General features: G+C 45.1%; 2 long non-coding RNA genes across 3 annotated transcripts in view; one reads left to right on the top strand and one right to left on the bottom strand.

Annotated features, from left to right (window-relative positions):
* LOC139083850 (uncharacterized) overlaps positions 1–25685 on the bottom strand; it is an 82005-nt gene extending 56320 nt beyond the window's left edge. The window contains exon 1 of one of the 2 annotated variants that reach the window (XR_011540849.1): positions 25582–25685. This is a non-coding gene — a long non-coding RNA (uncharacterized lncRNA). Of the gene's footprint in view, positions 1–23674; positions 23810–25581 lie in introns of those variants that run through there. The other variant, XR_011540850.1, reaches the window with a different exon arrangement.
* On the top strand, positions 22585–24612 carry LOC139083849 (uncharacterized). The gene is made up of 3 exons (XR_011540848.1): positions 22585–22690; positions 23106–23416; positions 24319–24612. It is a non-coding gene; the product is annotated as an uncharacterized lncRNA (long non-coding RNA).
* Positions 25686–25885: the final 200 nt, after the last annotated feature.

The raw sequence follows: 25885 nt of genomic DNA, 5'->3' as shown, positions 1-25885 counted from the left end.
AATGACTGCTTGTAACCCTCAATAAGATAAAGATTTAAACATAGGTCTTACACCAGAGGTTTAAAACTCAAATCAGGAAGTGCAGCGCGCTTGGAGCGGAGAGAAACTTCAGGGGTAGGCAGTGTGCACAGCCCATCCTGGAGATGGAGCAACAGGCAAGACTTTTCAGCCACCTTGAATTGCTTCTCACGGTCAGAAGTGAATCTTGCCAGGAAGACCCTTTCACGGTCTTTTGGGGAAAGAGCCTCAGAGGGCTAAAGTTGGGAAATCATCATTTTGAAACCATCAGAGTAAAGATTAGTACAGGCAATAATTATCAATAGGATGCTAAATCTGGGGGGAAATTCTGGATGGACTTAAAAGGTTTCCCCACAGATTACTTATTAGTTACAGAGGATAAAATAGTAACTATACAATGAAGAAATTGAACAACCCTTTGCCCAGTTGATGAAAATTAAGAAGGGGCAGATGGATATTGTATGACTCCACCTGTGACACTCTGAGAAGGACACAGCATCTGAAGGATTGTTCTGGCCTGGAAAGCGTAGTCCAAATCCAATGATGAGGGAGCATGAAGTAAACCCAAAGAATGAGAAACATTCTTTAAAGTAAGGTGGGAAGAGAGGTTCTATACTCAAAAATGTCAATATTATAAAAGACAAAGAAAGGCTGTGGAAATGTTCCAGATTAAAGGAGACTCAAAGGACAAGACAATAAAATGTAATACATTATCCTAGATTGGGTCCTGCACTGGAAGGGAAAAAAATGCTCTGAAGGTCACCATTGGGTGAAGTGACAAAATTGGAATACAGACAGTGAATTAGATAAAGATACCGTATTACTGTTAAACTTACCAAAGTTGATAAGTATCCTGTGGTTCTGTAAGAGAAAGCAAATACTCCTATTTTGGGGAAATACATACTGAAATATTTTGGGGTAAAGGGCCATGATGTGTCCAGCTTATTTTCATATGGTTAAGAAAAATATTACATACACACATACAGAGAGAGACAAAGAAACAGAGAGAGAGATGACAAATAATAAAGCAAATGGACTATATGTTAAAAATAGAGAAATCTGGGTTTACTTTGTGCTGTTCTTATTCCTGTAACTTTTCTGTAAGTTTGAAATTATTTCTAAATAAAAAAAAATTTAAAGGGGCCTTCAGGCTCTAAGCCCTCTCAAGATAAGCTCCTCCTGGCCACCAGGCAAAAGAAACAAAGCCCTGGCTTTCATAATGCCAAACCTTGCGAGGCACCAGAATCTTTGTCTGATGCGGAACAGGTAAGGCAAGGCGGGGGGGAGCAGTGGTGGGGGAAAGATGGGATGGACCCTGCACCATCACACATAGCCCCTATGTTCTGCCCCTTATAACTCTTGAGGGTCTCCAGAAACCACCTCAGGGACTTTAACATGCAAAGCACTACCACAGAGCTGCACACTGCCTAAGAATGTCTGGTTGCTTAGCAACCCAGACTCCTACTTGAGAAGATAAAGCTGAAACTCTCCCTCTGGGTCCCAGGGTTAGTGCACTCTGTAGAGAGAGCCTCTATTGGTCAAGTTGCAGGTGAGACTCTGGCTAGAGCTGAGATCCTAATAGGTCCTAAGCCCCATTAAGCAACATCCATGGTTCTGAGGGCTTGAGCTAGGCACAAAGTCTGGGAATCCAGGAATTCAGCCCAGTAAAATGTAAAGTGAACAAACCATCAATCAAGTCACTTCAATGCTCCCAGCCTCAGTTTCTTCACAGATCAAGGAAGATAGTTGGGATGGATCAGTGGTTCTCAAATCTAGCTGCATATTAGGATAACTTAATAAGCTGGTAACTAACCCCCATTCTGTAGTCAATGAGATCAGAATCTCTAGGGATGGGGCCCAGGCACTGGTATTTTTTGAAAGCTCTTGAGAGGATTCAAATGTGCAGGCAGTGTTGAGAATCTAGGGGCCAAATGACTTATTAAGTCTCAGGTATTTCTTTTAGAGATAATTATTTGGTGCCTATAGGGATGTCTTGATTCTGAGTCTCTTCCTCCCTTCTTTCCCTCCAAATGGGGCCCCTTGACCCCTACACTTTAGGCTCAGCTCTGCCCCAAGCCTAAAACTATCCTTGACTGAGCCCAGGTCCCTCAATCCAAGCCCAACAATCTTTGCTGCTGGTCCAACCACTATCCAGCCCCTAATTTCTCAAGGCCCAGACCTACTTTGTGCCTGCCAAGAACTGTGAAGAGTCCGAGATTTTACAATACTTGTAAAGTAAGAAGTTAACCTGCTGCATTTTCACGGATGCTGGTAGAAGACATGATATTCCTGGGTCAGAGACAAGGGACAGTTTATTACTTACAGCAGCAACAATAGTGTATCACTATTTTTACACCAGTTCCCCAAGCCCAGATATCCACAGGGCAACATGCAAAGAGCCAGATGGCACCTGCACACAAAGTGGGTTGTATTCCAGGATAGTAAGCCTGAGCTTAGGAAACTCAAATCTTTATAGTAGGCAATAAGCATGACTGCCCTTTGCTCCAGAAAGAGACACAATCTCTATCTTCCATGCTGTTCACAATACAAACATCCTTGAAAAGATAGTCCAGTGCCCTGCCTGCAAGATGTGCAGAAATGTGAAAGACCCATGGAAAATTGCCTCCCATCAGCACCCCAACTCTAACACCCTGTACGAGAGCCCCTGACTTGCTCATCTGCTTAGGATCAGGGCCTCTGGGGCTGCCCTTGCTCTTGTGAATTCTCTCAGAGCTAGTGTTCTACCTCTGAACCCCAGTTCTGCAGCCAGGACCCACTTCCCTAACACCCAACTACCTATAGCCACCCACCTGAACTGCCCATCACCACAATCCCTTGGATTATCTCTCTCCAAACTTTCTTTCCAGGCAAATGGGTCCCCAAGGCTTTGACCCATGGAGAGAGCTCTCTGAGCTGGGACAGAACATGAGAATGGGGCAGACCTGGCGAGGCAAGGGCACAGCAAGGATCCAGGGCAAAGGGAGGGTTGCAAGCTAATCACAGCCTAAACCAGTAGTTCTCAAACTTCAGTGTGTACCAGCATCACCTGGGGGAGTTGCTAAAACATGATTGTTGGGCCCCACCCCAAACATCCCTGATTGACTAGATCTGAGGCAGGGCCCGCAAATATGCATTTCTAACAAGTTCCCAGGCAGTGCCAATGCTGCCCTAGTCTAAACCTTATCAATCCCAAGTACGTGGGCCGAGAAATGACAACCAGTTTGAGAGCCAAGGAATGCCAAGTGGAGGCAGCAAGAGGAAATGTTTAGGAGATGTGGAAGGGATATTCTTCAGGCCTGCAATCCAGAGGCAGGAAAATTTTTATGAAACTCTCTCAGCCTTGCCTGTGGGTCAGGGAGGGTGCTGTTAGGATCATTTAGGATAACGATATTTTGGGCTTCCTGATGTTGACCACCTGTTATCCCAGAGGCCATGCCCACCTGCTAAACATGCTTCCTCCCAGTATCTGCGCGGGTCCTGCTGTCTGGGTCTTGTCCTACCCCATGGGTGGATGTAGTTGGAGTTATGGTCCTCTTAGCCTGCCCGGGCCCATTAGAGTTAACCCAGTCATAGTAGTGTCTGTTTTCCCCCATTTCCCCCACCATTTGTCATTTATATGTGCCAACCAAATCCATTCTTCTCCTGTTCTCTGCTCTGTGCCCCAGAGGCTGATGCCCTAACAGACTGAAACACCTGGGCTACCTAGTTTCCAGTTAAGTTTGCTCAATGGGAGGCCCTGGCAGGAGATCAAAGGATGAGAAAAGAGAAGTTCCTGGCATTTCTCTCACGCTCCTCCTTCCTCCTCAGGGCTGTCTCTCTCGCAATGTTTGCTTTCTACCCTGTCTGCCACTACTACTTGGTGGCTCCTCCAACATGGTTCCAGATTTAAAACTAGAAAATTGTTTCTATAAAACTATTTTCTCCTCCTGTCCCTTCAGGCTCATGGTGGTAATGGAGTCCGCTGTTATTGCTGAATGCATCATGGTCTGTACCTGTTACCTTAGCCCCGCCCACACCTCTGTAAGCAGTCCCTTCATTGAAGTCTCTTGAACCTCTGAGTTGGATTCTGTTTCCTGCTGGGACCCTGACTGACACCCCTATCATGCCTGGCCATACCCCAAGGTGCACCTGAGCTCCTCTCTGCTGGACAGAGATACTAAAATGTGCCTTTCTCAGTAACAGAGTGGAGAAATAGCTCGCTATGTCTCCTCGGGCATCCATCCAGGACACACCCACTCCACAGGGCTCCCTGTGTGGAGTGATGTGGAGACAGCAGAGAGGTGAAGCATAGCAGATCGGACCAGAGGCCTTGTCAGCCAGGCGTTGGAGAGCCCCTCTCCCCAGGCAGCCTCCCTCAGGCAGAAACGGGGCTTTGTGATAGGACCAAAGAGAAAGAGCAAGGCTGCGTCTCCTGAGAGCGGATGTGCTCCTGAGGCCCTGCTAACCTGGTTTCCTAAAATCATGTCAGGAACAGCAGGCTGGTACCAGCAGCACTCTGGAGTCTCGGATGATGTTGCCATGGTAACAGTAGGGTCACTGCTTAGCAACAGGCCAAAGCTGCAGGAAGTTGCTAAGATATTTTCATGTGTGTTAAAGCAAATGGATGTTTATCTCAATCTTGAGTGTAAATACACTGTGGGGGAAAAGGAGAAAACATATACACAAAAACCACCTACTGATGTGAAGAGTTGCATATCCGCTGATACTTGAGGCCTGGAGAATATGCCTTCTCTCTGAAGGAGACAGATAGGGAGACCATGTATGACCCAATGAAGTATATCCTCTTACCCCCTAAAACAGCTGCCAACCTGACTTCCTGCTCACCCAGCCTTAAAACCTTCACCACCACCTAATTTCCAACATAGTTTCCAAATCTTTCTCCCTAATGGCTTTTGAGAGGCCATGTAGTGTAGGAAGTACATGTGAGGACTCTAAAGTCAGATCGCCTGGGGTCTAAAACCCAGCTTAGGCCCTTTCTTGCTCTATTACTTTGCATAAGTAACAACTTCTCTGTGCCTCAACTTCCTCATCTGTTAAAGGGGAATATTAATAGTACCTACCTCATAGGACTGTATGTGAATTAAATAATCTATTCCACATCAAACACTTTAAACAGTGCCTGAAATTTAATGAGTGCTTTATTAAGGATAGCTGTTTTTAATATTCAATGAAGTCATGGGAAGTTTCCCACATGCCAGGTCCTAGAGAAGGAATTAAGAATATAAAGGTTGGTGAGGCGTTGGTCTTACCCAGGGCCCACAGCTACTCCACTGCGGCAAGAGCAAAGGCCCAGCTCCTTGTGTGGTCATTCAAGGTACCCCAAAATCTAGCTCCAGCCTGGCTTTCCCTCCTTAAGAGTAGTTGTGAGAATTAAATAAGGCAATAGTGTAACAGTGCAGAATGGTGCCTGGCATACAGTAAGTGCTCAATAAAGGTTACCTATTACTACTAAAATTATTATTATCATCATCATTATTACTACTATTATTATTGCTACTCCCCCAGCACACACATATCACATTCTGGTCCTTGAATAAACCTCATGCACTCCCACATTGGGGTCCTTGTTTATGCTGGTCTTGACCACCTGAAATACTTTCCCTCTTTCTTTCCACCACTCTCATGTCCATGTGACCTTTGAGAGCAGGTCCAGCCATACTTGTTCCTGAAAATCTACTCCAGGCCATGGTCATCTCCTCCACCTTGACCACATCCAAACTCTCTTCTGCCTTGTGTTTTAGATGTTTGTATCTTGCTTGCTGAACTGGTGCATAAGCCCTCTCTATCAGACACTTCTTATGCATCTTACCTGTCTTGGGCCCTTTAGCACTGTTCCACCTCTGTTGTCACCACAGTGACCAGCGCTGCATGGACTCCACCCAACCCCCACCCAGTCACCACACTGGGTCCTAAGGTCATTTTGCCTCAGCAAAGGAGACACACATGGATGCATGACCATGGGGTTCACAGATCTTACCACGTTCCCCATTGTCCAGAAGCAGCAGCCTGAAAGCCTGGCAGAATGAACAAAGGCACCAGCTCAGTGACAACTCCCCGAAGGGCTAAGGCCTTCGAAAGCCAAGGAAGGGACAGTTAGATACTATAAAGGGACAATTGCAGCAACTACAGTCTAGCAAGCACATGGCAACTACGGGCAATGAAGGGATAAATTTAGTGGCGGTCTTTGCTACCCAGTGTGTCCATGGACCGGCAGCATCAGCATGACCTGAGCACTTGTAGGGTAGAATCTCAGGCCCTCACCAGACCTCTGAATCAGATTCTACATTTTAACTCAACCCCTAGGTGATTCAAATGCACATTAAAGTGGAGAAGCCTACTAGGCAATCCACCAGGCAAGCAACCTAGAACTTTGAGCTGAAGGTGAGAGAAATCTAGAATGAGTAATGACGGAGAGTGGGGTGATGAATATTAATTATGCTCTCAAACAAGTGACAGAGGTGGGAACTGTAGATTCTTTCACTTGTCCTCTTTTCACAGAGAGGGGCTGGTTACAGCCTTGATGGAGAATTTGTGACTGAATTTGTATTTCCCACTCAGGCAAAGAGGGAGGGTATCTTGTTCTCACAAAATTGGAGGCTCGTATTCTAGTATGGGGGCTGGACATAACAGGAGAGCATTAGCAGAGCTGAGCAGTGCCGGCCTAAATTGTATCAACCTCTCCCATGTGCCCCCTCAGAGCCTGTTGGCCCACCTCTCTTGCTCCCCTAGCCACCTGCTCCACACCAGCTGTTGATTCCATACGAACTCCACCCATCACCACCCAGCCACCTCTTCCAGACTCAGACAATCATCGTATCATAGTGCATGGTGGAGGGGAGGAAGACATTTCCTCTACCAGCTTTGAGTCCTTCTGGCCAGAGAACAAATTAAATTCACATGAGACAGAATAAAAGGAGAAAATTAAACAAAGCTTTATAACAAGTATATATGGGAGAGGCTCAGGCAAGCTGAGCAACTCGCCAAAATGGCTGAAGCCACCACCTTAAATATCATCTTCAGCTAAAGACAAAGGAGAATGTTGGGGGTTGGGGGAGTCAGTTATGGGAGATTACCAGACACATACAGTGAACAAGGATCAGGTTATTATGCAGATTTAAGTCTTTGCCTTCTGCATTGATAAGGGTTTCTAGAGATAAGGTCATCCCCCCTTCTTCCTGTACAGAAAGGGAGAAACCTTTGCAGATGGAGATTTCCTTTACAAGGTAAATGTTTCTTAACAAAGGGTAAGTAAACTCTGCTTTTCAAAGTTTCTTTCCTGTCTGTAGTTTTTAAAAGTAACCAGCCCAAAATAATCCTTGTGCCAAAGAGACATATCTTGGGGTGGCCAAGTCCAGTCTCCCACAATGGTGTGGTCTGACTTCCACAGTGGCCCCAGAACGACCATGTCATACAAACTAGTTAAGTCCTCAGGGCAAAGTTTGGTGAAAGGGAACAAGAGATGGAAAAGCACCCCCTCTCTGTGCCCCTCCCTTTGACAAACTGTCCCTAGATTTAGTAGCTCAAAGGGCCTCTCTGAAGATGGTGTCATGAGACTAAGCAATTGTTGGTGCTTTGTCTCAAGCAGTGGCCAGCCTGGTCAGTACCCCTTGTGTTTCATCTTCCTCCTTCCCTTCCTCGTTCCCCCTTCTTCCTCACCCACTTCCTTAGTTTTCACTCTCCAATAAAATATTAGCAGCCTTTTGCCACAGGCTTTGCTGTCTAGGGTTCCTAAATGATGATACCTTTAAGGGCAAAGACCCATGTCTTCTCCTTTCATCTCACTCAGCACCTTGCCCCGTGGCTTACACAAGATGAGGACCAAATATTCAATGCCGGGAGAGACTTACCTAGAGAGGAGGGAAAGAAAGACCAGCAAAGATGTGGGACACTCTCACTTTGTAGGGTTTGTAAGAACTTCAACCTCAGTAGTTAAGGGTTTCAGAGGGGGAAAAATGATGCTAGAAAGCTGCTATGCTGCCCTGGCTTTGGTTTAACACCATCTTGCAAATAAATATGCAACATTCTCTAGCCTTGAAACCCTGTGCGCATTTGTTTTCCAAATATCATAATCATGACAATGGGGACTGAGTCTGGTCACCTAGCAAGTATCTTGCACAGTTTGAGCAATGGCTTATCGGCCAAGGGTGATGGCAAAACTCTTATCAGGAACATGTTTTTCCTTTTCTTAGAGTTCCCAGCACTAACTGATGATGACAACTCTCAAGGGTACCACTTTCTTAGGTTCTATTTTAAAACATGCCAGAACAGCATCAGGCCTCTGGCCTCTGACTTTTTCATGCCAAGTCCTGTTTCCACAGGAGCTACATAAGGTCCACTGCCCTTTTGGCCCTGGACTCCCAGCTGACCTAGCTGTATTCTGTGTCCCAGCCAGAGGAAACAGGCCAGGTTCAGTGGCAGCTGTGTCACTGAATCCACCACCCCATCCCAGCTTGCAGAGCACCAGAAGCACGGCTGACGAGTAGGAACCCTCAGGAAAGAGCAACCACTATGACCCTGATTCTTGTTGTTACCCTGCCCTTTACTGGAAGATTTCTGCCTGAAAGTAAGGTTCCAGTGGCATTTCATATACCAGGGGCCTCCAGGAAAAAACAAGATTATGTAACTAAGGCTCTTAACCTGAGGAAGAAATGGAAAAAAATACAGTAAAATAGCCAACATGTACTGGGGCTTTGTGTATTACAGGCCCTGTGTTATTATTTCACTGTCATCTATTATTTCACTTAATTCTAACCTAAGAGGTAGATACCATTATTCTTTCAAGTTTACAAATGAGGAAACTGTAGCTCAGAGAAGTTTAAAAACTTATCCAACCTACAGAATGGGAGAAAATATTTGCAAATCATATGTCTGATAAGGGACTTGTATCTAGAATATATAAAGTCTTTATGACTCAATTTAAAAATGGGCAAAGGATCTGAATAGACATTTTTCCAGAGAAGATATACAAATGGCCAATAAGCAAATGAAAAGATGCTCAATGTCATTAGTCATCAAGGAAATGCAGAGTAAAACCACAATGAGATACCACTTCACACCCACTAGGATGGCTAAGCTAAGAAAGACAAGTAATAGCAAGTGTTGCCGAGGATACGGAAAACATAGAACCCTCAGACGTTGCTGGTGGAAATGTGAAATGGTGCAGCTGCTGCGGAAAGCAGTCTGGCAGTTCTACAGAAAGGTAAAGACAGAGTTACTGGATGACTCAGCAATTCCACTCCTAGGTTTCATTCCCAAGAGAATGGAAAATGTATGTCCACACGAAAGCAAAAACACTGGATGTTCACAACAGCCTTATTTATAGTAGTCAAAAAGTAAAAACAATCCACAAGTTCTCAACTGATGAATGGATAGAAATTTGCCCCAAGTCACATAATCTCTTCTTCTGAGTAAATGGAAATGAGATAGGACTCTTAATTTTCCTTCAAGACATGTATGATAACGGAGAAAGGAATAGAAGTTGGTGGTGAGGAAAGAAGCTTATGCTGGTGAGGCAGTAGATAAGAAAGTTCTACTGAAATATGAGGACAGTCTCCCTATTTCCATACAATTCACACGGGAAATCTCCATGGATCTAAGACAAGAATCCTAATGGCAATGTCATCTCCAGATGAGAGTCCCCTTCACTGGGCAGGAAAGAAGCAGATTGTGCGAGAGGAGGAACACGATGCATGAAAGCATGTCTCTTAGTCTGACCTGCAGAGACATCGGGTGTACCTTTCAGGCAGTGTCTGGGTTTCCTGTAACGCAAGGGCCTGATCCACTGCAAATACTCAACAAGTATTTGGTGAATCTAATTGGTTTCTGTCTGTGCTGAAACTAAACATTCTCTTGGGAACCCCATGCCCAACACAGCCCCGGCACCTAACCCAGTGCTTCGCAAATAATGAGCATTCAATAAATATTTGTGAAAGGGATGGGTGGTTGAGTGAATAAGTATCTGTTAGCCTGGGAGACAGGTTACCATACATTTATGAGACATATCAGAGCAAAAAAAATGAGTGTACCAAGTTTAACTCCTAAGTGAAAAAATTAAGTAATTGACCATAATTTGGCCCCAAAATGTTATCCTCCTCTGTCTACCATCACCACCGCCAATAAGGCAGGACATCTGGAATTTGGGGAATGGGTTTTAAAGAATCCCCCAATTTCTGATTGATAGTTTGGTAAATGGCAACATGGAAATTTCTAGCTGGAAGGTACCGTAGAGATCCCTGAGCCCTTGAAGAAAAAGAAGGCTGGAAGAACGGTCATTTTGTGGGAGTGTGACAAGAAGCTGTGTAATTTCCCGAGGATAAGCTGAGCCCAGGCAAGGAGTTCACGCATCAACGGCAGTGCCCATAATATCAAAAGTTTATGAAATTGACACCGTGTCTGTTGCACATTATTATTTGATTACTGGCTCTGGATAATTCACTCCCCAAAAAACTGTGGCTATATGACCATGGTTTTGCTGGAAGGCATCACAATGAAAAAAGAAACCTTCCCAAAATGGCCCAGTGTGCACATTTCACACAGGTGAGTCGTGATGAAGGGCCGACTGGAGACTGCACACCCAGCCCCTTCCCCAGAACCGCGCCAGGAGAAACCTTCCCAGGCCAGGACTTCAGAAACCCGTTCACCTCCTGCAAGCACCAGGATGATAAGAGCAAAACTGTTCCCCAAGGAGAATCGCGTCCTTGGGCAGAGCAGTGGGGCGAACTAATTTCTAATAATGAGGCTGTAAGCTACAGTGTTTGTCTACAAAACAGCCTTATTCATGAAGAGTAAATATGTCAACTAATTCAGGAGGCATGCTAAATCTCCATTGTTTCTGAAGTTCAGGTTTCCTGGCTCTATAAAATGTGATGCACGCCTTCAATGTGTGCAGCAGAATCTGTGAGATTGCAGAATGCCACATTAAACTCAGAGCTCCTGGGCTAATGAGGGTAAGTCCATTTTGCAGTAATGAATTGTTGGTAATAGGCCATCATGGAACAGATGTCTCATCAGTCATTGCACTGAGACTCCCACACTCTAGAGTACTCGGATAGCGTGGGGAGTTGGCACAGACCAGGGAGGGATCCCCATCTCTGAACTCTGGAGTGGAGCCATCCCCATGAGCAGAATCAATGAGTGCCAACATAGTGTGATTGGAGGCCCCCCAAATCCTCCCTAACTCAAACTATGTCCCCACCCACCTGCCATAGGACTTAAAATATCCTCCATTGAATTGTCTCCTATTAAAATGTAAATATGTCACCTGGAAGAAGTAACACATTAAATTAGCATCCATTATCACTCATTTTCACATTAGGGAGAGCTGGGCCCTGAGGGAATGGGAAGAGGAGAGGCAGTCATTGCTGGCAGTGACTTAGAAGAGCCCTGAGAAGGTCTGGGTCAGGGAAGCAGGGCCAGGCTGGGCAGTGTGCAGCCAGCTCAGCCAATTCTTGCTCATCCCACCTACTGATGCTGCGGGCTTTTAAGTATGTGTTTCCCCAGTTACCTGAGCAACTCAAGGTGTTACCACACAAAATTGGGGTTCTCCGTTCATGCACATTAACCAAGCCAATTAAGTATGGCACCAGCCTTTGGGAAAGGAGATCAGCTTTATTCTGTGAGATCAATCTGCATGGAGACGGGGACGTGTGCCCTCAGATCTGTCGTCCCGATTCAGGATTTGGGGCAAAATTTAAGAGGTTAAGGAGAACAGGCTGGCACACGAAAGACGGGTGGAACAGGTTTTGACTGGTGGGCTTCAAGCATTTATGGTAAGGTTTTAAATATTTATGGCAGAGTTCTAAACATTTACGATGGGGTTCTAAACATTTTTGATGAGGTGGGGAAGGAATTTTAACACTGGATCTTCCTGAATGAGGGACCCTTCACTTCAGATAAGAGTCCAACTTTCAAGTTCTTGTCGTGTCCCGGTCATGGGTTCCGTGGGAAGGAGGATCTTTGGTTCTGTAATCATTTCAGGCCACAATTTCTTCTTTTGCACGTGCCCTGGCTACCTGACTTTGCAGATGTTCTGAAAGGCGATTCTTAATCACTCTACTGATAAGAGATAGAATCAGTTGAACTGGTCCTGGAGGGCCCGTGGTTACAAAGGGAGGGCTATAACTTATTTATCTTTGCAAATTCCCAGAACCTGGCACATACATATTTAGAAAATCGCAAGTACCTCTCCAAGAATGTTTGCTGAATAAGTGAATTTTATCCTCACAGCCTCCTGAGGAAATCAGAGGAAGTCTTATCATCATTTTATAGATGAGGAAACTGAGTCTCACGGAGGCCCATTTACTTGCCCAAGCACATGGGATTGAAGACATAAGCTCTAGATACACAAAGAGGCAGAGAAAAGCCTGCACTGTTTATCTAAGAAGAAGAATATACATGGGAGGTAAGAGTAGAATAAATTAGGAGCAAATTTTGGGTGCCTTTAAACATCAACCTGAGAGTTTGAGTGTTATTCCGGAAGCTCTGAAAGTTTGTTTAGTGACTGGGAAGGCAGGAAGCAGAAGAATACAGAGAAATGTGCAAAGCGACATTTTAGAAGGATTATTGGCATAGAGGAAAATACGATGGGATGGAGAATCAAGAAATTAAAGAGTAGTTAAGAGATGCTTTGTGCAGAAATAGAAGGAGGGTAGACATTTGAGAGACTTTAGGAAGAACAAATAGAGCAGTCTCAGTGACGGATGAATGAGGAGTGGGTCAGGGACAAGGAGGAATGAGGGACATTGACTGGATTTCAAACCCACTTCACTGAATGACAGAAAATGGACAGCTATGGGAAATCTGGATGGGAAGCAGACTTTTGACCAAGGATAAGTTCCACTAAAAATAATTGAGTAAGGTGACAAAGGGATACTCAAGTGAAGATGTCCATGTGGCAGTTAGAAATTTGGTGTCAAAATCTCAGAGATTTAGTGGAAGCCATGAAATTAGATGCCATCTCTGAGAAAGTAGAAAATGAGTCAAAGTCAGAACCTCCCAAACTGAAGGAGACAGAGTTGGGTAGCGTAGTGACAACTGAAGCCAAATAAGAGTGTTTCAGAAAGGTAGAAGTGACAGCTCTAGATGCTACAGAAAGGTCAAGGAAAATGAGGAGAAATGGTTGTTGGGTTTCAAGAATAGGCTATCGCTGGTTATCTTTAAAGGACAGTTCAGAAGTGTGGAAAGGGCAGGAAAATTTAAACAGGGTGGGGGCAGTGAAGAGAGGAAGCAATGGGAGGGGAGGAGAGGATTTTGTCCTCTGTGGCAGGGGCTGTTTATTTGTCCCTTTCAGTACAGGGAGATCCGAGCCTATATTTTACGTCAAGAAGAAGGAGCCAGCTCAGAGAGAGACTGAAATACAAAAGAGAGCGTGAGCGATGCTGGGGGAGGCATGACGTGGAAGCAGCAGGAAGGGAGGGGATGGAAGTCCAGGGAGGTTGAGAGAAGGAGGCGGCGGTGGGAGTCTAGCATGAGGGAAGGGAAAGCAGCAAGCAGGGAGGCAAGTCCAAGAGATCACTTTTCTGGAAAAATCAGAAAAATTAATTCCCAGGGTTCAGTCTGGCAAAAAAGAAAGTAGACTCCCCAGGGGACAGAGAGGGTCCCAGATGACAAAGGACTGGATTCAGGTGTTGCCAAGATTTGCCCAAAATGGGAGAGGAGCAAAATCATTTCTAAAGTTAGAATCTCATCTATATATTGCTGACAGTCCAAATAATGTAGTCTCTACCTAGAAAAACAAGGTCATTGAACACTAGTTCTAGAAAGATCCTGAGACTTCATCTGACCCAACTCTCACTTCACCAACTAAGAAAATAAGAGAGGTGAAGTAACTTAACCAATATCACATAGCCAGTTAAGGGCTAAACCTGGACAAGAATCTAGGACTCTTAACTCCAGGTCAAGTGTAATTCCCACCAAATAGCAACTCTGAGTGCTGGATTTCCTGGGATAATTCCAATCACATATCATTTATTCTTTCCAATAATGATTTTATTAAGTCTATAACAAAATATGATTTCATTTTTGTAACTTCAAGTGGCTTTTCATATTAAAAATTTGAAAAAAGCAATAAGCCAGAAAAAGTAAATCATTTGTCAGATGATGTCCCCCAATTTTTGGTTCTGCCATGACATGGCAGAATTATTATTAGCATGGCTCTGGAGTCAGAGAGCCCTGGCTGGGAATCCAGGTAAGCCCACCACTTACTACTTGTGTGACATTGAACCAGAGGCTTGACCTCTGCTGGGAGAGGGTCCTCAGCTCTCAAGGTGCAAAGAGGGGCGGGAGGCAGCAGCCATCAACCACGCTGTCAATATTGCCCTCAGCATGGGAGAAAAGTAAGCGGTGGGTGAGACCCAGAGAGGGAAGCAGGCAAGGCTGCGACTAATAACGTTTTCCCTCTGGAATAATCCCTGTGTTTCAGCCAGAGATGATTTGGAGGTTTTTTGAGAGGCAGACCTGAAGAAAAAAATGTAATTACTTTTTCCTGCACTTGAATTTCAAGGCGATGTCCTTTCGAAGGAAAAAAGGCACTTGAGGAAAGGAAGGGAGGTGGCAGGGAGAGAAATGAAGGATGGAAAAGGATCGTTCGTGCTGAAGCTGGTGACATTTCACCAAAGTGACTCCCTTTGGGAGCAGCTGGTACAAATGTCATTCAGCTGAGACAGTAGGAAGCAAGAGAGTGATGGGCTCTGGAGGAAATAGCATAGTCCTCTCCTCCTCTCACCAGCCACTCCCCTCCACCCAAATGCTGACTCTCTGGGGAAGAAGTCAGGACCATTTAGCTGAGGTCACTGGGCTTGTGGTGGCTACAGACAAGTGGTGGCATTCACCACAGTCATAATGAAGCACAGATCCAACCCCGGGACAGCTGCCCCAACAGCAGGGCCTGAGGTCTCTGTCTGAAGACAGCAAAGCTCTAAACTCTCTCTCTCTTTTGTGGACCAGCAGACCAGGAGAGACAAGGCCATGAAGCAGCTTCCCCCAGAGCATCCCAGGAGAAATGCAGCCACTGATGACTAAAGAGCAGGTGTGAATGTCTAGAACAGGCAACCCTGGGGCTCTTCAAGTTGATAATTTGGGGGCATGAAAGAAGGAAGGAGAAGAGAGTTAAGCCAACCCAGGGTTGAATCCCGCCTTGCCACTTACTATGTGACCTTAGCTAATTATTTAACCTCTGTGCCTCAGTTTCCTTATCTGAGAAAGAGGGATAATATAGTTCATGGAGGTGTTGGAAAGATGAGCCTAGGAGTGAGCACATGCTCGAATGACAGCGTTACATATACAGATGGATTATTAAGGAAGCATCAAATTCATTCACACTGACAAAAAAGCATAGGTCCCTAGCCAAGGTCTCGAAAGGCAGGAGAATGGACATTCATAAAACTCAAAAAAGCTTGATGAGACTGCTCTTTCGGGCTACTGATGTCCCAGACAGTGGCTGCATATCTCCAGAGATTGATGAGAACTTCAGAACTAATGTATCCTTCTGGGGCCTGAGATGCTTGTCCCACTGGCAAAACCACTTCTTAAAAATCTATTTTTGTTTTTTATTTACTTTCAATATGATTTATCCCTCCACATACTTTTCGAAACTATTCGCTGCAACCGATTGCAGCATAATGTTTGGCACCAGGTAAGTGTGCACTTACTATTGAGTGGGTCCTTGATGCCCTTGTGAGGCCCCACCTGAATCTGCTGTCCAAATGCTGATCTGGAAGGTCCTGGCCCTTCTAGAAATCAGTGGTGTCTAGTATAAACCAAGGCCTTGTAACTACCATTTAGGACTGGTTCCTATGAGGACTCTAGCAGATACATTCAAAGAAATAGCTTTGGAAAAGATTGAAAACATCAAGCTTAGAGCAAGTTTTCATCAAACACCAACTAACATAGTCACAAGCAAGAGAAAGCCAGGTGGAGAGAAAACTTATTGAACAAGTTAGAAATGAGTTTCTTCATTCTGGCAAATGCAGGTGATTCGTATGGTTCTGTTTTAGGAGCAGAGAAGAAAAATTGCTCAACAAACTAAGGCTTTCTTTCTGATTTTGAGAAAGCAATCATATATTGAATCTCACTTGTCAGAGGCTCCTTGCTCAGGTGGAATGATAGAAAACACAAGGGCTGTGTCTCCCAGCAGAGCAAGATTTGAATTCTAGCCCTAAGACTTTCTGTGAACACTTAAATGAGTTGCTTAGCCTTCCTGGACCAGAGGTTTCTCATCTGTAAAAGGAAATAACAAATGGCCAGAAGCCCCAAAGCTATGCTAACGATCCAAAAAGATTTAAACTATAATTGAAAAATTTAGGTTAAGTTGAAAGATGCTTCTTACTCAAGGTTCCAATGATTGGACTTTGTTTGATATTTTGGAGTTTTTGTTGTTGTTGCGTGTTTTTGTTTTTAATAGAGAGCTCTGTTTTTTAAAGGAAGATCTTTTAGTTTCAGCTAAACATGTCTTTGGGAAGCAAACTCTCGGGACCTGAAGACAATAACCAAGGTCTCCTAATTGAAACTAAAATACCTACAAGGGAATAAGCTGGCACTTGAGTGCTGACTCGTAAGCCTGATTACACAAAGTTCAGTATGAGAAGGAGTTTCTGACATCTGCAGTTCCCTAACGACGGAATGCATTCTTTCACTACAAAGTGAATTTCCTGCGTCTCTTCTGGTCCTCTGCTGGAACATTGTAGAAAAGGATTCCCAGATTGCAAGGAAGGTTGACTATAGGGTCCTTGTCTACACATTTGCTCACTGTTAATACTTAGGGAGGAACACACCACTGAGTAGCTAAGGAGGGGCACACAGGGTGAGGGACCCAGCCTAACCATGTTTTCTTGCAAATTAGGTGCTGTGACAACTCAGGCACTGAAACATACAGACACAGTATCTGTGTTTAATTAACAAGCTGGAGAAAACAAATGCTAATAATTGATTGATGCATGAGAATGAGTCTTTGGGAAAACACCCAGCAGAGTTCTGCCTGCCAGTTTCCCTTTGAGGCAGTGATTAGCATTCCACAGCTCCCAAAAGAAACTTCTACAGAAATGGTCTCAACTCCAAATAGATGCTGCCCTTGGCCCAGGAGGAGGGAAGATGAGGATGTGGTTCTCTATGTCTCCAGTTATCCACAGGTGCTACCCTGAGTCTCTCTGGGTTGGGTAAGCAACATGTGTCACAACAGGCATGCTTCTGTGACCCATTTACCAAGGAACCAGTAAGGCTGCGTGTTGTGAGTGGGTCCAGACCGGAAGTAGCAAGGGACAAGCAGCCCTGCCACTGGGGCTTTGACCCAGCAGACACAACCTCACTCAAAGTGTCTGTGGCAAATCAGGAGGCTGTACGGGACCTCTGGAAGCCCCGGTAGGGGAATCACAGCACAGACCTCCAGGGTATGGGAGTAAAGACCTGCCCTCCTCTCCTTCTGAGAAGCCATTCCCAGCTTGTTACTGGGCCGCAGCAGATACTAAACACCTAACCAGGAAATATCAAGCGACCACGGGACCTGAGTTTCCCCTCATGAACCTGGTGCTATCTGATCCTCCAAATCAATGAAGCTGAACATGCACAATAGCATTCTGTCACCAAAAGGAAGAAGCATATTCGAGGAGCTGAAGTCACAGTGGACCTGCCCAGCGGGAGTGGGAGCCACCTGTGAGAAGAGGCTGTTGCTGGAGACACCAGCGGAGGTCACCGTAACCCATCAAGTCCGTGCTCTCCAGGCAATAGACATCCTCTTCCAGCCAGTGAGTTACATGAGGACCAGCCCTTCTCACATAAAATAGTAGAGCAGTGCTTCTCAGCCGGGAGCAATTTTGCACTCCCCCCACCCCAACCCCCCCCCCACCCCCACATCTGAAGACAATTTTGAGTGTCACAACTAGGGGGTGCTAGAGGCATCTAGTGGGCAAAGGGCAGGGATGCTGTTAAAAAGCCTACAATGCACAGGACAGCACCTCCTGCAGCCTAACAAAGAATTATCTCACTCAAAATGTCAAGAGTGGCAAGGCTGAGAAAACTTGCTGTAGAGGAAAGGAAAGAAGAGAAAATAAAGGAAATCAGAGATTAACATATACCCAACCAAAAATAAACACAGGTACAAACTTTCTTGTTTCTACAACTCCTTACAATGTCATGGTGGGTATTCTTTCACTACCCATCCTGTTTCTTCTGTGTGCACGTTAATACTCCTGGGCATCCTCGGAGTTTTATCGCCAGGAAGAGTTTGAGTCCCTGCCCTGAGTATTTACTTATATCTCCCTAATCCTGCCCCAGACCCCAATTCCAGAGGACAACAGTCCTAGGACACTCACAGGAACACTTTTCCTACCACCCACCAATCTGATCTAGACATCCCAGATGGGAATATTTTTGGCTCAAGTTCATTTTCATCCATGCAAAAGATAAGGATATTTTATATTTGCATTATATTCCTACTCTTCATCTATGAATTCAGTATTAGAAAAACTTCTTCATTCATTAAATCAACAAATATTTTTTGAACACCTGCCATGTGTCAGATGCTAGGCAGGTGGATGTCACAATGGTATAGAGAGACCAAATTTCTGCCTGTCTTCACAGAGTTTACAGGCTATGGTTCTGTGATCACCGTTATCATTTTCATCATAGGTTTATTGAAACAAGAGGCCAGAAGAACTTACATCTCATCCAGTTCCTTCCCCAAGACCTGTGGTGCCCTCAGGTCATCTCCTGCCCTGAACCTAACCTGCCTGGAACCTATTGGTTGAGGGAAGCAGCAGGCACCATCCCCTTGTTCGTCACTGTCTTGAGAAGCTCTTCTCCACAACTTTTCCACCATTCCATGCCTGGCTTATGAGTTGCCCTCCCATTGTCTGCTTAGCCTGGGACTCTGAAGGATGTACTGGGGAAAGGCCAATGCACACACTTAAAATGGAAGCAAAAATGCCAATGTCCTTGAAGAGGCCAGAACACCCTCGCTGTAACTTGCTGAGTTCCCTAGCCTAATATTCCTCTCTTGCCACCCGGAGTAGAACGACTGTTCTCTGAGGGTCCTTGGATTGTTCCCAGTGTGAGCTTCCAGCTTGAGCCAAACTTGCGCACACTTCTGGCCTTCAGTTTGTCTAGGAATCTCTGCTGACTTGGAGGGGCAACTTGCCAGAAGCCCTTCTTCACCAGGGTCCTAGAACCCACCTGGAAAAGAATAAGGGAGTTGGGAAGAGCTGTTCTGAAGTCCGGCTTAAGAGAGAGACATCCACAGGGGTGTCTTACGCTTGTTCATTGTTCCGCTTCCATTGCCTCACCTTCTGATGCCCATGGTAGCCCCTTCTGTGATGGTGACTTCCTATTGGGCTTCCTATCATCTGTACTTTTCAACTTGTGCTTAATGTCATGAAGTGACATCTTGCCATTCACTTTATATCAGAACACTTGATAGTACCCCTTTGTGGTTAGAATGCACCCAGAATTGTGGAGTTTTCCACTTTTCTTATGTTCATGTATTTATATTATTCAGGAAATATTTATTGAGCATCTACTCTATGCCAGGCACTCTTTTAGACACTTGGAGTTTACATTCACAGAGGAAGTGGTGACAGAAAATAAACAACTTAACAGAGGTACAAAAACACTGAAGTGAGGTGAGGGATAGAGTGATGGGGATGGGAGCAGGGACACAACAGTCGGAAGGCTGCAGGTGGAGGCGTTGGCCTTCCATAGAGCAGGGCCTGCTCATCCGTTACACAGGATGGAGGCAGCATACAGGGCTCTCAGAAGACAGTAGGTTAATGAATTTGGTGATGGACAAATATAGTTCCATTCTGATATCTTCTATTTTCTTGGAAAAATGAAATGTAGGTTGTCAGTTGCCAAGAGAGGAGAGGGCTTTTGGAGGTTGAGGAGAGAGTGAGCAAAAGGATAGAAAGCCCCTTACAGACTTGAAGAGTAAATTAAATAAAAACACGTAGTAGGAGAGCTGAGGATCCACTTGAGCTTAGAAGGATCAAGTTAACGTGTGCTGGTTTTTTCCTGCGCAAAGGCAGGAGTGAAGGAGCAGACTTGGGTCAACCAGTGTTGACGTAACAGAAGGGTGAGGTGTTAGGGAGTTCAAGATGCAGGCAAGTCCTTGGGGCTGAGCACAGTCCTCGATTCCTCTGCCCTCACAGTGAGTTCCCTTCAGGACTTTTTTCTTCCCTAAGAACCTCAATGCAGGACCATCCTTATCTGTCAGGAAGTTCTTATACTACTGAAATTTGAAAGGCAAAGGGTTAGGATCTAGGTCTCTTTTCTGAGGAAGCTCCTAGGCCCTTTATGCCCCCACCTCTTTCCCAGGAGTCAGCTCTACCCACCAAGGAATATAGGAAAGGGCAAACTTTGCCAAGTCACAAAGCCTGAGCTGTCCCCAAGCCCCCAAACAAATAGGGGCCCACCGTGAGGATTTCCCCCCAGTATTCAAGAGCTGCTCCATGGCATCTTTCTCCATCCACCTCCCACTGGGTGAGACATTGGGGTGGGCTAGAGGCCCTGCATTAGCTAGTGGAGGCATGAGCTAGTGAAAAACAAATGACCTATTTGTTCCCTCATCTGGTAGAGCTCACGGAAACTTGGGTTGCACTCTTCATTTCCACAGATTTCAACGAGACAAACCAGCCACTCTGCAATTTAATAAGAATGATGTAGGCCATGGCTTAAAGATACTGCTATTCGTGTGCAGAAAAGAGTCAGAAGAGCTGGTGCAAAGACAGCTAAGACTTGGCTTTGGCAGAGGAGGTGAAACAGATGTGGAGATGAGGGGACAACCGTGTAAGGCATTGGTGGCATGTATGTGATTAATAGGCTAGTCCCTAAAAAGCAACAGCATGCAAGGTTGGCTCCAGTGCCCTTGCTTTTTGCTCTGCGTCCTCCTCGTCCCCAGCCAGACAGCCAATGCCCTCAGGCTGGCCCTCCTGTGGAGACCACATTGCCCTGCCATCTGGGCCAGCTGCCCACACTTCCCTCCCCAGCCCTAATCAAAACCAGTTTCCACTTCTGAGCACTCATAGGAGACTACCGCTAAGCTGATAAATTAATTCAAGCTAATGCAAATTATGGCTTAATATGTTACCCTTCCCAGACAACATTTACATTTCTAAAAGCAGCTTCAGTTCCTTAAATCTAAGGGAGTGACTATCATGGAAATGTCGAGCATTGTGGCAGGCAGGTAGGGGAGGCTGTGGAAAAACATTAGCATTTCTAGGGCCCTCAGAGGTCAGACATGGGAGGTCCCATCTGTTCTTTCTGATCATCAAGTACCTCGTGGGCCAAGAGGCACCAGTGTCAAATCTTCCTCTAAAACCAGGAGATTTCTATCTTAAGAAAATATGTTTATAATGCACTTACTTGGCTATTGCCTGTATTACTTTAACATATGCAGATGAGATTTTTCTGTGCAATCAAAATAAATCTATGATAGTAGTTTGCTTCATTTCCTCTTCTGCACTAGGGAATGTGACTTCCCCCAGGACAGAATAGAGAAGAGGAGACATCTGCCCATCACCAGCACAGGAGACCTCTTTCCAGAACTGGCAGCCCTGCCCAGGCCACTACAGGGCTTTCTGTGCTGATCCGGGTGCCAGGCAGGAGGATATCAGCTAAAGCCTGCTCCAGCTGCCTCCGTGCTCCTGGGAGAAGCAAAGGGGAGACCTAGGCTCCCAGAGGACTCAGCTACAGAAAGAAGTTCTGGCATGTGCCATGTAACTTCCACTTCTCCAGAAAACACTGTGGTGATGCGTGAGTCTGTACATCAGGGAACCAAACTTGTTGATGTCAAGGTTTATTGTGAGAAGCCCTAAGCTTGGCACAGAGATGGTAGTTAAGGCCCAAACAACAGCTTCCCTCAACGTCTCTCAACTTTCCTTGGTCTGTGAATGAAACAAAATCCAGCCTTCTGCTTTTCTAGACACTCATCATGCCCCCCCACCCTAGAATGGAGAGAGACTGACCCCTGATGTGCCAGAGTTAGCAGGCACAGGGACAAAGACAGGGTTACTGCTCAAGGAGCCCTGGAAAACCTGAAGACCTAGACTGAACAGCAGGCATGGAGGGGGCTGCTCATGCAATGACAATGTCCACCAAGGCTCACAGGGACCTCTGTGGCCTCCATAGCCACTCATCCATTCATCCATCCATTATGCAGTCATTGGTTATTCATTAGCTAGAGGAACCAGCAGGCAGCCCAGCTCCAGGTCACAACTGACAGCTTCCAGGAAGGGTGAGACACATCAGTTCTCCAGATGATACATTCGCTACTCATCGGTGAGCTGGGGCATGGTGTTACCATGAGGAATGTGTTTGTCTTTGGGGGTTAAGGCAGAGCCCAGCACTACGAGGACAAAGCAAAGAGCTGCTACCTGGTTCCCACTCTGATGGGAAATCAGAAGCACCCGTCACTTCCCCACTACGGGCCAGTTATCTTATTCCTTCTACAGACACAATGCTCTCCTGAGTTAATCTTCCACTAAATGTCTCCATGCTTCTGGAACTTCAATTACAGCCCCTCCTCCCCCAGGCAAATGCTGCCACCCTGCAAATGCAGTTTAAATCATCACGCACAGTTTTTTCCTGTGCTTCCTCATGCTGGTAGTGTCTTTCCATTTCCACTCTTTTCAAGGGCGCCATTCAATTTGTCTTGCCTTCCTTCCTCTCCACATCAGCCCAGCACACCAAGGTTCCCTCCAGCTTTCGGTCTCTCTGAAGGCTCCTCTCCCTCCCACTCTCATCTCAAAGATTCTCTCTGATTTCTGCTTCTGGTTTCCACCTCCCAGTTCTCAGCTGCTGACACTTGCTTTGAATCCCTTTCTTGTTTTCTGCTGCTCCATAGGATTCAATGCATCAAACTCTGCTCTGATTCCCCAGGCCTCCTCTGATTCCCCATTGCATTGAACCCTCCTGATTCTCTGAAATGTGGATATACACCCACACCCCACAACTGCTGCATCTTGTGCAAAACCTAGATATTGGCTCCCTTTGGTTCTCACTTCCAGGATGGCTTCTAGGGGCCACAGGCCATATCACAGCCCCATGCCCTGACTTCACCTAGGAGGGGAGGTCATACACACCTCTCACTGCCTTTTTTTTCCTAGAAATGGAAGATGGAGCATGAGCACTTCTAGTATGTGCTTTACTTCCTCAGGATGGAGAGGACAGAAGACCCTAGAAGGTTGGCATCCCAGTTCCATGAAAGGCAACTCTACCAGGTTGCTTGCCAAGGCCCCGTGGCCCCTACCACCCTCCCTGACATTCATAGCAGCAGCCCCTTCCCTCTTTGCCTTGGAGACAGTGGGATCACCAAACTTTACAAAGAAGAGGTCACTCGAGGCTGAACACTGTCCCCGTCACTGCTGCACATGTTTCTCCTGCAAGTCTGCGATGGAGCACTGTTTTCCTTTACATGGTAAATTTTTTTTTTCTTTTTTGGACTTCAAGTGCAGAAAGAGCTGAGTAAATCGTGTTCCTCTTTTTATGATAAATCATCCTCCCTTAGTGTTAAAGAAACAGTGAAAAGGAGCAAGGAAATAAAGAAGGAGGGCTTCTCATTTAAAATATTCGTTGACTAGCAGTCCTAACTCAGACCTTCCCTCATTTGCCCCTAAAATATAAAATCGCAGGAAAAAATCAAAGATACCCAAAAGTCTTAAAAACTAAGACTTACTGTTAACCTCTTGCTTGAATTCAGAAGGAGACTCTGCTAAATACCAGCTCAGTGGAGCTGAGTGTGAAATAGGTGGTGAGGCCAGGCCATCAGCCAGGAGGAAATGGGTCTCCCATTCTGGAAAAGGCAAAATTTATGGAGACAGTGAAAAATCAGTGGTTGCCAGGGGCTAGGGGAGAAGGAGGGAGGAATTGGTGAGCACAGAGGCTTTTTAGGGCAGTGAAAATACTCTGAATGATACCATAACGGTGGATACATGTCGTTATACATTTGTCCAAACCGACAGAATATACAACACCAAGGGTGAACCCTAATGTAAACTATGGTCTTTGGGTGATAATGATATGTCAACGTGGGTTCATCAATTGCACAGTGATACAAATATATCACTCTGGTGGAGGATGTTGATAATGGGGGAGGCATGTCATAAATAAATGAAAAGCAATAGGATATATTGGAGTAAATGAGGAAGCCATTTGGTGGTAAATCTAATTCAGCCTGACCTTGTTTTTCCAAAATGGCCTGACATGGCCTGTTTAGCATGCATTGTTCATCTGCTTTAAATATTTGCTATGTCCCAAAGCCAAGAATGATGCCCTTAAAGATAAGGATGTAACTTCCCTCCATATCGTCATTTCTTTAAGGATAAGCATCTCTTCCTCGAAACTAAGGATTAATTATTGACCTGCTCTGCTCACCTTGTGATCACTCACCTGCTAACCACCAACCTGCTGTGCCAGCTCAGCATCTCAAGACAGTAGTAAAAGAGATATTCCTGTCGTATGTGATGTATGCTCTTTGTTCCAAGACTGCATATAACCACTCTGTACACCCCACTTCTTTGGTGCCCTTCCTTCCTTGGGGAAGGAAGGCCCCAGGCTAGAGTCCTCAAACCTGGCTCATAATAAACTCACCCCAATTTTTACTTATAGATTGATTACGTATTATTTGCATCAACACATGAATGGGGCAGAGAGTATATGGGAAATCTCTCTACCTTCCCCTCAACTTTACTGCAAACCTAAAAATGCTCTAAAAAATAATCTGTTCAATATATTTAAAAGATATATAACTGAGTTAAGAATGGGAGAAGTTATTTGCTGACTACTGAAGTCTACTAAAGGTAAATCTAAATAATTACCATAAGCATAATTGCAAACTAAATGCAAATGTCAGAAATAATTCTTGAAAGAGAAGACACATAACACAAAAATAAACACATTTTTTCATTAATATACTGGATTAATAAAACTCCAGTTTACATTAAAACAGATGGAAAAGTACGGAGGGAAGAGGAAAGTAGAAAAGTGATAGTGAAAAAAAGTAAAATGTATGTCAAATTTCTTATCCTATATGTCCATAGTCAAAAAACGTTATTTTATTTGCTATTTTTATCCTCAAAAAATATATAAATAGATTTCCATTTGTGAGATTATGATGGGCTAAAAATTTGAACCAACACTATTGCTGGAAAAAACTAAAAATTCCAGAAAGATATTTATTAAATCTCTTTAAAAGCAGAAAAGACCTGACAGCATACAAGAAATTACCAGGCCAAAGTGTGAGTGAGATTAGAAATCCAACCAGGAAAACACAACAATTAAGCAGACTTTGTCCTGAGAGTGTCTATCTCTGCGAAGTTGAGCTCCACTTTTGACATCAAACTTCAGTGCCTGAACTAGACAAAAGGGACAGGTGTCACTGCAACATTTGTCTGGTGACCCCCTCCTCCCCTACATACACACACAAAGCTGGGACCCTAAAAGACTCCATCTTCAAGATAAGGGTGAAGTAGAAGTAAGCCTCCCCCTCCACCACCATCCCTCATGACCACCACCCAGTCTACTAGTAGAAAAGTTCCTTGGCATTGGTCAGAAGAGGGTAGAAAGGGTGAAGGCAAAAGTTACCTGAGAAGTTGCAGATATAAGCAGCTCCTGAGCAGATCTGTAGCTGAAATTCACATAATCTGGTTGGCCGGGGTGGGGATTGAGGAGTGGACCTCAGGTCGTGAATTTAATCTAACGTGGTTCCAGATGGGCAGTTCCCCTAGGCATGCAGCAGAAGTAAAAATAAATCCTCTCTGAAGAATGCACCTTCATACTATGCCTCAAACAATCTCTAAAAATAATATTTATCAGGGCAATGACATTCATACAGTCAAAAATAATAAAACAGGTAAAGTAAGAGGAGTGAAAACCAGCAGAAACAACA

The sequence above is a fragment of the Equus przewalskii genome, chromosome 6 (genome assembly GCF_037783145.1).
Source record: "Equus przewalskii isolate Varuska chromosome 6, EquPr2, whole genome shotgun sequence".
NCBI classification, from domain to species: Eukaryota; Metazoa; Chordata; class Mammalia; order Perissodactyla; family Equidae; genus Equus; species Equus przewalskii.
Note: the sequence above shows the minus strand (reverse complement) of the source record. Positions and strands in the feature narration are given on the sequence as shown.